Source organism: Petaurus breviceps, unplaced genomic scaffold, assembly GCF_028583685.1.
Source record: "Petaurus breviceps papuanus isolate PSGF00001 unplaced genomic scaffold, PetGlider_PUasm1.0 446, whole genome shotgun sequence".
Taxonomy (NCBI): Eukaryota; Metazoa; Chordata; class Mammalia; order Diprotodontia; family Petauridae; genus Petaurus; species Petaurus breviceps.
Window position 1 is genome coordinate 251,995 of NW_027186338.1, and position 10,751 is coordinate 262,745.

A 10,751-nucleotide genomic window follows, 5' to 3' on the forward strand; every position below is an offset into this window, starting at 1 on the left:
TCAGAGAGGGGAAATACTAATAAAGAAGAATAGCTAACATTTCTATGATGCTTACAATGTTCCAGGAGCTGTGCTGGGCACTTTACAATTATCATCTCATTTGATCCCCACCACAACTATTATTATCCCCATTTTAAAGAGGAGGAAACAAATAGAGGTTAAATGACTTTCCCAGGGTCACACAGCTAGTAAATGTCTGAGACTGGATTTGAACAGAGGTCCTCCTGGCCCCAGACCCAGTTCTCTATGTACTGCCCCTATGACTTAGGATCTTAGATTTAAGGGACCTTAGAGGTTTTCTAGTTCAACCCTCTCATTTTATAGATTAAGAAAATGAAGCTCTGAGGAGCCTTACAGCTCACATAGGGGCTATAGGCAGAGTCCTAGTGCAAGGAAAGGGAAGGAAAAGGGGAAAGGGAAGAGGAAAGGGGAAAGGGAAGGGAAGGGAAGAGAAGGGTAAAAGGGAAAGGGGAAATTTTACCAAATGACCTGACTCCAAATCCAGTGATTTTTTTTTGCACGGTACCAGGTCTCGAGCCCATCAGTGTCAAGCTCCTAATTCCCCCCACCCAGGTGAAAGTAACCAGGGGAAGCTTATGCCAATTTAAGAAGGATCCAGAGTGCCCCTACCCCGGGCTCAGTCTCCCACCTGCTCCTTAGCCCCATGAATATGTGATCATCCCAATGGGCACCCAAAGCATGCTTGAGGAGCACTCAACAGGTCAGTGGGGATTATTTGGGGGTATAAGACACAATTGTCCAGTTGAGTTGGGGAGACAATATAGTTGCAGAAAACTGGAGGGTCTTGAGTAGATTCTCAAGTAATAATCATGACTGGTCCTAATAGAATGCTCTACAGACATGATTTCATTTGATCCTTATAGGAACTCAGTGAGATAGGCTTAGTAGCTATTTGTTTCAGAGATAGGAGACTGAGGCTCAGGGAGGGTTTGTGACTTCTCCACTGTCATACACTTAGCAAATTTCAGAGGGAGAATATGAACCAAGATCTCTATTAATAGACTCCAAGGTCCAGCACTTTTGCCACTGAACCATGTTTTCCCTCCCTATACTTAACCTACTTAAGAGGGTTCCATCCCAGGCAACTGTAAAAGGTCTTAGGGACACAAATCTACATGTAACTTTAAGGTGTTCTTAACCTAGAGTTGGAGAACTTATATTTAAAAAAAATTAAATAACCATTTCAATATAATTAGTTTCTTGCATTTCTTTTATGTACTTAAAAACCATCATGGGGTCCAGAGAAAGCTGGTGGTAAAGGAGGTATAGCACTGGGCCTGAAGTCAGGAAGATCTGAGTTCAAATCTGCCCTGAGACACTAACTAGCTGTGTGATCCTGGACAAATCACTTAACCTCTGTCTGCCTTAGTCTCTTCAGCTGTAAAATGGGGATAATAGCATCTGTCTCTCAGGGTGGTTGTGAATATCAAATGAGATAATATTTATAGAGTGCCTGGAACATATGGCCTTCTTCAGCCTGACTTTTGTGTCATTTGTGACACAAAAGAAAGTTAAAAATCTCTGCCTTGGCGTTGAAGGGAGAAGAAATGGATGAAGAAAGGTGTCAGAAAATTAAGGGTATGTGACTCATCCTGGAGTTTCGATGGCTCTGGATTCTAGAAGCAGGTTGTGTGTGTGCCTGTATATGTCTTTGTGTTTCTATTGTAAGTGTGTCTGAGCTGTGGCTGCTTACCTGTCCTCTGTATCCATCATTGAGTTAGTCTGTCTTTAGTACGAATTACGTTTGAGGGGCCAGTGAAACAGCAGGTAGTGCTGCCTCATAGGCAGCTAAAGATGCAGGAAATGTAGGGAGGGCAGGGCTGGGGGCTGAGATCCAGGTGTTCAGCTGTGTCGAGCTAATGATGCCCAGAGCCTTGGCAACGAGCGACGGTACTGCAAAGGTAGGGAGAGCGGAGACAGACAAGCGTGCGTAAAAGCGACGCATTTCCATCAGCGGACTAGGAGGGGCAGTTGCCAGGGGCCCCGAGGAGACACATGTGACAGCACCCCCCCCCTTCGGCCCCCCATTACCCCGAGTCACATGAGCTCCAGGATTCAGTGTTGGGGCCGAGAGGCTAGCGCAAAGCAGGGTCAGCTGACGGCGCTACGGCCCCTCGACTTCAGTGTGGCCAAACAGGGGCGCTCTCCCCTTCAGTCTGCAGAGCTGCTGTCCAGCCCGACCCCGCAAATGGACCCCGTGGACGAGAAAAAGCTAAGGGCCCTGCAGATGTTGCAGCCGCCGGGCCTGGGTAAGGGTCGCGCGCTGCTGGCCACCCTGCGGACTCTGATGCTCTTCACGGCCGCGATGATCACCTTGCCCATCGGTCTCTACTTCGTGTCCAAGACGTACCTCTTCGAAGGCGTGCTGGGCTTGCCCGCCATAGACAGCTACTTCTATTCCGCGATCGTGGCCGTGGTCTCCGTTCACATCGTGCTGGCCCTCTTCGTCTACATGGCCTGGAACGAGGGGACTCGGCAGTGGCAGGAGGCGAGCAAGCTAGAATAGGACAGCAGCCCCGCACCGAAGGCCCTCCCTCACACCCACCCCAGCGAAAAGATCCGGGGCTTGGGCATGCGTGGGCAGGGCCGACGGTGCGGGTCGCTGCTTTCCACCCGACCCCTGAATGTTTGAGGAGGTAAGCGCGGTTGTCATTCGTTCATCCCAAATTCATGCTTGGGCCACTGTGGCGGGAAGGGAAACTGAACGAGGTGGGGTGAATGGTTTGGGACATTTTTCAGTATGCTGGCAGAGTCCACTTCTTTAAGGAAACAAGATGCGCTCCTTAGTAGCTGTGCTGATAGTAACTAGAGATAAGGCTCTAATTTGGGGACATTGAAATGTGTGTGTCCCTGAGCTCATAGAATCATAGATCTTATCCGTAGAGCTGGACGAGACTTCAGTGGAACACATTGATCTAAATATTCCAGTGTCATGGTTGAATGTTTCGGTAGGATATCTTGGGTGATAGGGACGGGGTTGGTAAATCAGCCTCTCCCCTTACTGTTATGTGCTTTGAACACTTCGGGCACTTAATAAGTGTTTCCTGAATAGAAAGGAGTTGAATTTGAGGAACCTTAATACAGATAAGTTAGGAGCTTGGGACAAGGAGGTGGGGGAATGACGTCAGGGGTGGAGATAAGAGATTCAGGAGTCAATAGAGTAGACGTGAAAGCTGTTACCATGGCAGCAAATGAACTTGCAGAGGGAGAGAGGGAGAAAGGGAGAGGGAGAAAGACAGAGTGAGCCAAGGGGTGCCTGGGATAAAGCCAGATGCTTGCTCCTTTTTACAGTGAAATAAATGTTAAAAGGGACCCGCAGCCTCGAATGAGATTCTTGATTCAGTTTTCACTATGATAAATTAGTGAACTGGGTTTAGCATTAACTCAGAAGAATTAGTGTTATGTATTTCAGGTATTCCTCTTGCAAATTAAGATTTTCTTATTGTGTTCACCACACTCCTTCTGTCATGTGTCAGTCAACAAACATTTATTAAGAGCTTGCTATATGCCAGGCAGTATCCTTATCCTCAAGAAACCCACTTTCTAATGGAGGAGATGATATGAAAACAACTGTGGATTTACAAAGATACACACACATATACTTGCTTTCCGTTTGCACTATATACATATATATATACACACATATATGTGTTTCTATATATGCGTATATATGTGTATATATACACACATATGTACATACATATACACATATAGTATAAATGGAAGGTAATCTCAGAAGGAAGGCACTAACAATGTGTGTAGGGATGTTAGGGGTTGGGAGGAAATACCACTTAAGCCTCCTCCAGAAGAGGGATGATGTAGTTTCTAGGTATGATTCAATCAGTCAAAAGGCAAATGTTAGGCACTGTGTTAAATGCTGAGGCTACAAAGAAAGGCAAAAACATTCATCTCACCTAGAAAAAATTGTGCGTGTACATCACACCTACACACATATACACATGGTGTAAACATATACAGCAGGTAGGTATGGTCATTCATTTTTGTATGTTGAGAGTACAAAAAAATCCAAAGCTAGATGATTTTACTCATCTAGTGAGTCATACCCCCTTGAAATAGCCGGGCTTACAGGGAAGCAATATATCAGGATGGACAGAGTGATACACCTGGAATCAGGAAGTCTTGGGTTCAAATCTCACCTCTGACACTTACTTAGGACCATATATTTGAATAGCTCCTAGGCCCATCCCTTAATTTTACAGATTAGTAAACTGAGACCCTGAGAGGTGAAGTGACTTGTCCAGGGTCATACAAGTAGTACTCAGCAGAGCTGGGTTTCAAACCCAGGACGCTTGACTCAAAATCCAACCTGTTTTCCTCTGCACCATGATGTGAGATTAGTTGCAAGTTGCTTGATTTCTCTGAGGCTTCATTGCCTTGGCTATAGAATAGGGTTCATAATGTCACTAATACCCACTACTAATAGCTTTCATTTATTATAACATTTTAAGGTTTGCAGATTGATTTATATAACTATCTCATTTGATTGTCATAACCACTCTGTGAGGTTAATATCCCCCCTTAAAAGGTGACTGAGGTTCAGTACAGTTAAGTCACTTGCCCAGAATCACACAACTAGGGAGATGGATGTGCCCACCACCAAAGCAGGTGACACTCCCCCCCCCCCGATGTTTTAGTATATAGTCCTCATGGGTAACTGGGATTTTTAAAAAATTAAGTATTTGGTGGCTAACTCTTTGGTGATTAAACTATTCAGATTGAGATGGGCAGGACTCCATATAAGAAATGTACCATCCTTCCTCAGTTCTATATCCAGGCTCTCACTGGCAGAGCCTTCAAGGGTCACATTCACAGCAGGATGAGATATAAGAACAGGTTTAAAACAACAACAACAAAGAAGTTTTTATTGATATATTTTTTTCTTTTTTACATCTCTATGATTTCCCTCAGTAACCCTTCCCTTTCCCTCCCAAAGAACCATCCCATATAAAAAATCATATTTTATAGACAAGAAAAAGAGGAAGGAGGGGCAGCTAGGTGGTGCAGTGAATAGAGCCCTGGAGTCAGGAGGACCTTAGTTCAAATCTGGCCTCAGACACAAAAATTAACTCAGATTAACAAAAACTTAACCTCAGACAACACAAAAACTAGCTGTGTGACCTTGGGCAAGTCACTCAACCCCAACTGCCCTCCAAGAAGCAAACAAAAAAAAAAGAAAAGAAAAAGAGGGAGGGAAAGCAGCATAATTGAGCAATACATTAAATAAGTCTGATAATATGTGCAATATACAACACAGGTGGACCTCCCACCTCTTCTTTCCAGTCACAGTTTTGTATTTTTGTAATTTTGCAACATTCACTTTTTTTGATGGTTGTTCTTTATGTTTATATTGTTGTAACCACATACACACATACTGTTTTTGGATTTGCTTTGCAACAGTTCATATGGATCTTTCTACACTTCTCTGTATTCATCACATTTTTTCATTTCTTAGAGGACAGTAATGTCCCATTACATTCATGTGCCACGATTTGTTGAGCCATCATGCAATCATAAGATATCTACTTTTTCCAATCATTTGCTATCACAAAAAATGTTTCTAGATGTATTTTTCATGTCTAAGGGGACTTTCTTCTTATCAGTGGTCTCCTTGGGATCTAAGCCTAATAATGGAATCTCTAGACCAAGGGGTATAAACATTTTAGTTATTTTATTTGCATAATTTTAAATTTCATTCATTTCAAAATAGTTGTAATAATTGTATTGACTTAGAGCTCCACCAACAATGCACCAGTGTTCTTATTTTCCATACAGCTCTTCTAACATTGACTATTCCCATCTTTTGTCCCCTTTGCTAATTTTCAGAGTATAAGGTGAAACCTCAAGGTTGTTTTGATTTGCACATTTACAATTAGTGATTAGAAGCATTCTTTTATGTGATTATTAATAGTTTGCAATTCTTTTGAGAACTGTTTGTTTATATTCTTTGACCACATATCCATCGAGGAATGGATTGGATAGGAATTAGAAAACTGAGGTAGGTAGTGGTAAAATAAGAGCATATATACTGTGATAAAACAAAGGGAAATGTATGGTTACACAGATACACATACACACATTTACATATATGTATATGGACATCTATATTATATCTACCTATCTGTTCATTGTTTATATATCTCTGAGACCAACTTTTATCCAAGAAATGTTTTATACCTTGTAATTGCCTCTATCCCTTATTTGGTTAAGAATATGTCTCTTACCCATAGTTATGAGAGATACATATTTTTACAATCGTATGCTCTTAAATTAAGACCACACATCTATTTAGAATGTATTGTGGAATATGGTATCAGGTATTTGGTCTAAGCCTGATTTCTGCCAGACTGTTTTCCAGTTTTCCCAGCAGTTTTATCAAGTAGGGAGTTTTTTTCTTAAGAAATTTGTTTTTTCTTGATCTTTTTTTTTTTTTTTTTTTTGCATTCTTGCATCAGTTGTCCGTGAAAGAGCAGCAGTTGTGGGCAGCAGTAGCTTAATAAAAGTCTCCAGTTTCTAACATCAGGATCAAGTCCCAAACATACTTGATAAAATTATGATAAAATCAACCATTTGTAACAATTCAATTCGATTCAATTCGATTTAGTAAGTACTCATAAAGTGCCACAAAGTGCCAGACATGTTCATGGTGCTGGGATTACAAAGACAAAAAAGAAACTGACCCTACCCAGGAGAAGAAATACTAGGTAGATCATAGGGCTATGTTCCTCCACCCTTATGCCTCATGGAAATATGAGGTGAGGCAAAGGAGATTCAGTAACCATGGCAGGAAATCTACCCTCTTAAATATGAGGGGAAAATCAGATCAGATAATAAAATAATTTTGCCTTTTGGCCACTAGAGGATGACAGGTCCAAACAGCTGAATATGCCTCTCTCTTTTGATTCAGAATCCTGGGACAGCAACTCCCTACGTTTAGAGACCTAGAGATCAACCATCTCTGGAGCTGGAAGCCCAGACTTGCCCTTACAAACTGACTACTTGGGAAATTTCCATTCCATCCTATTCCTTCCCAGCCCAACCCAGCCCATTCTATCCCTGCTGCCTTAAGCTCTCACCTCAATGGCCAGGCTTTTGGGGCAAGGATCAGTACTGAGAAAAGCATGGAGATGATGTAACCAGCTTTGCTTCTCTTTCTTTTTTGGTTCTGTCTCTCAGATCCTAGGATCATAGATTTAGAGGTGGAAGAGACTATTACTACCTACTTTCCTTTTAGAGATGAGGAAACTGAGTCCCAGAGAGGTGAGATGACTTGTCCAAAGTCACAGATGTAGTAAATGAACAGATTCAAGTCCTTTGACTCCAAATCTGATCTTCTTTCAGTTTGTAATGCTTACATTACAAGAATTAAGAATTCAGGGGCAGAGAGTAGAGAAGAGGATTGTTTTCTAAGAGTGATCCATATTTTCTCTATCAGTTGAGGGAAATATGGGATTGGATAGGAATTAGAAAACTGAGGTAGAAGGTGGTGGTAAAATAAGAGCATATATACTGTGATAAAACAAAGGGAAGCAAACGCACACACTTTTGACTTTATGACCTTAAATGTTTGTCTTATTACTCATTTCAGATTCCATTGTGGATATTGTGCAGACCACTTCTCCATTTTCCCTGATTACAACTCCAGGAGAAGAGAGTTGCCATTACCTGCAAAGCCAGTCAAAGACTCCACATAATCTATGATAAAAACGCCTTCTTGTCCTGATACCAATGGATACCAAGGAAAACTCCCCAAGTTCTTAATTTATTTGGTTTCTACTCTGTGCTCTGAGAGGTCCAGTCTAATTCAATGGTGGTAGATGCAGGACAGATTTCATTATCAAAATCAGAAGCCTGAAAGCTGATGATTTTGCAGATTATTACTGACCTACCATAGTATTCCAGGCCCTATTATAGTCTCCTCACATTTCCCTGGGCCTGTTTGGTCCTTTAGGTCAGAGGACCACCTGCTTTATCCCAAAACCTAGGTCCAGAGTGGCCACTTGGCTTGGTCCTATGCTTTGGGGTCTGTACCCTCCGTAATCTAGACTATTATTCCAAAGGCAGTATGGAGTAATGGAAGGATCACCAGGTTCAGACTTAGAAAACTTGGGTTTGAATCCTAGATCTGCCACTAATTAGGTACAATTTACTCCAGTATTCTGACTCTTAGTTTACCCATTCAATAAATGAGTTTAAATGGGGAAAATTAAAAAAAAAATCATGCCACTTACAATACAGATTAACTTCTGTGTAAATTGGGTCAAATCCAGTCACTCTTCTCAATTTCATCATCTCAAGGTACACTGCCACCTCCTTAGTAGATCTGATCCTAAGGAGTTAAGAGTCCAAATGTGCCAGGTTCCCTTTTGTCCCTCCTAGGAACCGGTCATTGTAAAACCACTGAAAGATATGCTTCAATTCACCTTTATTGGATGTCTTGCTTGTTTTTAGGCACAGGTGTTCTTGGTGTGATCTAATTGACCTGGATCTCACACCAAGCTCTTTAGAATTTCATGTATTCATTCACTGCTTATACTTGCCTTGTGCAGCAATGACACTGGTCTTCTGACCTTCTCTATATAGTTTTGCAAATGAGTTCACATTCTAAACTACCGCTACCTGTGGCTGCTTTGCAAAGGTGAGTGTTTGCTCCTTGCGGCAGTTTCTGGCCTCTTTTGGTCTCCTAGTTGTGACAACTAGCCAGCATAATTTGGACTTTTCTAGGAAATGGTAGTAAAAGCACTGTCTTTTGTCCATTTCCTGTTTTTGTGGAACCTCCCTCCAACAATTTGATTCTTGTTCTAACCTTTACCCTAATCAGTAATTGATCTGATTGTATCACATCAGCTGATTCCAAAATCACTGCTACAGTGGACCCATGGTTTCCTCTCTTTTAAAGTATGATAGATATTTGGCCCATGAAGTGCTTTCTAACACTTCTGTTGAAAACGTTCACGGTTTATTGATGTGAGGCTTCTGAGCGGTCCACAAGCCTTTGACCCCTTTCATTTCTTGGTCTTGAACCATATTCTCCAATGTAGTTTTTATCATCCTCACATGACCATTTAAGCATCAAACTTGTTGATTTAGTTTAGAGAATCACATCAGGTTCTTTTAAAAAAAAACATTTTCTACCTTTTCCTCTGCAATGTTTATTGGTATATAAGCTTTATTCACCTTTGCCATGGCCTGTGAAATTGGTGAAAGCTGGAAGATGAGATAACAAAGCACAGCATGAAATGATATTTCTTGTTGCCTTGGAGTGTGATGAAAAGAAGTTGAACATCTCACTTATTTGCTTCTCTGAATGAGATATACAAGCTATTCTTGCATTTTGCTGTGGCTTTGTGACAGCTTCTAGTTTTATTTATAGCTAAAATAGGGCTGAGTGGTTCAATATGGTAGAATAAACTCAATTCAATATGGCGGTAGTCCTGCATACAGTCTAAATGGAAGGATTTCTTGTTGAAGGCAAAGTTCTCCAAATGCTCCTATTTACAAGTGACTTGCATCAAGCCCAGGAATAGGCTTAATGTTTAGTACAGTGCTTGGTGTCTAGTCAGCACTTGAATGCTTGTTGACTGACTGACAGTGAAATATCTAGAAATGTGAAAGAGTTTAGTGTATTCAATATGGAAGAACAAAGTGGATAAAAAATGAACATTCCTCAAATTATGTCATGGTGATAGCAATCCAACTAGCTAGTCCATTGATATATGTTTTATGGGCAATGGATTGGACCCAGAATTTCATGGGAAAAGATTAGGTTGAATTGCTTATAGTGAATGTGTAATTTCGCTTTTAGTGATCCCAAATTGCATTGTTGTGAAAACCTAATTCTTTAACACTGTATTTTCCAAGTGACATTATGACGCTACTGATCATAGAGCCCTGTATACTCAGAAGACTTAGTTAAAGATAACCTAATAGGCAAAGGACAGATGCATGGCAGTAGTGAGCTGTTTTCAGTGATGGCTTGTGCATAAGATGTGGCTCCAAAGGCATCGAAGTGGGAACCAGTCCAGAAAAGGATGTGGGTTCCTCTTGTAGTGAGAATGAGAAAACAGATGCATAATTCAAGTGGTACACACAAGATTCAAAGGTCTACACATTGGTTGGATCATCTATGAAGGATTCATGGAAAAATTTGGGCAAGACCAAGAGAAAGATGATAAGGCATTGATGAGATATGAAGTAAAGGATTGCCAGCAGAGTGGGGATGCCACTTCTTGGGAATGGCAACCTTCTGGGTACCGCTTAAATCATGCCTGGCTGGCAGCTACCTTCTCTGCTAAGTCCCCACATTTAAAAGCCTGGTGTTTTAGAAGAGAAGCAAGCGAGGGAGAGCAGGAGCTAAGGGCTTGTCTCTCTCAAGTCTAAAGGGGAAAAGGGGAAAGATTAAAGTAGAATAATAAAGATTAGTGAGAAAGACTGTGAATTGTACCTAGATGTGTATCTGTCTACATCTTGCTCTAAATGTTGTTATCTTTCAAATAAATTATTTAGTGATATCATGTAAGGTTACTGTGTTTGACTATTTCAATTAAGTTACCATTTACTTATAGAACATATTCTGTAAAATGTGTAGAGTATTATGGTTTGGAATTAATTCATCATAAGCCCTACTCTTGGGACCATGGACCATTCAGTGGAATTATCACTGCCTTCCCATAGCCACTTGCCCTGATTCCAGGCAAAGTTTCTAAGAAGAA

The 10,751-nt window shown here is 41.2% G+C and overlaps 1 pseudogene; it reads left to right on the forward strand.

Moving 5' to 3' along the window:
- The first annotated feature begins 2,028 nt into the window (after positions 1–2,028).
- On the forward strand, positions 2,029–10,492 carry LOC138171447 (vacuolar ATPase assembly integral membrane protein Vma21 pseudogene; annotated as a pseudogene).
- Positions 10,493–10,751: the final 259 nt, after the last annotated feature.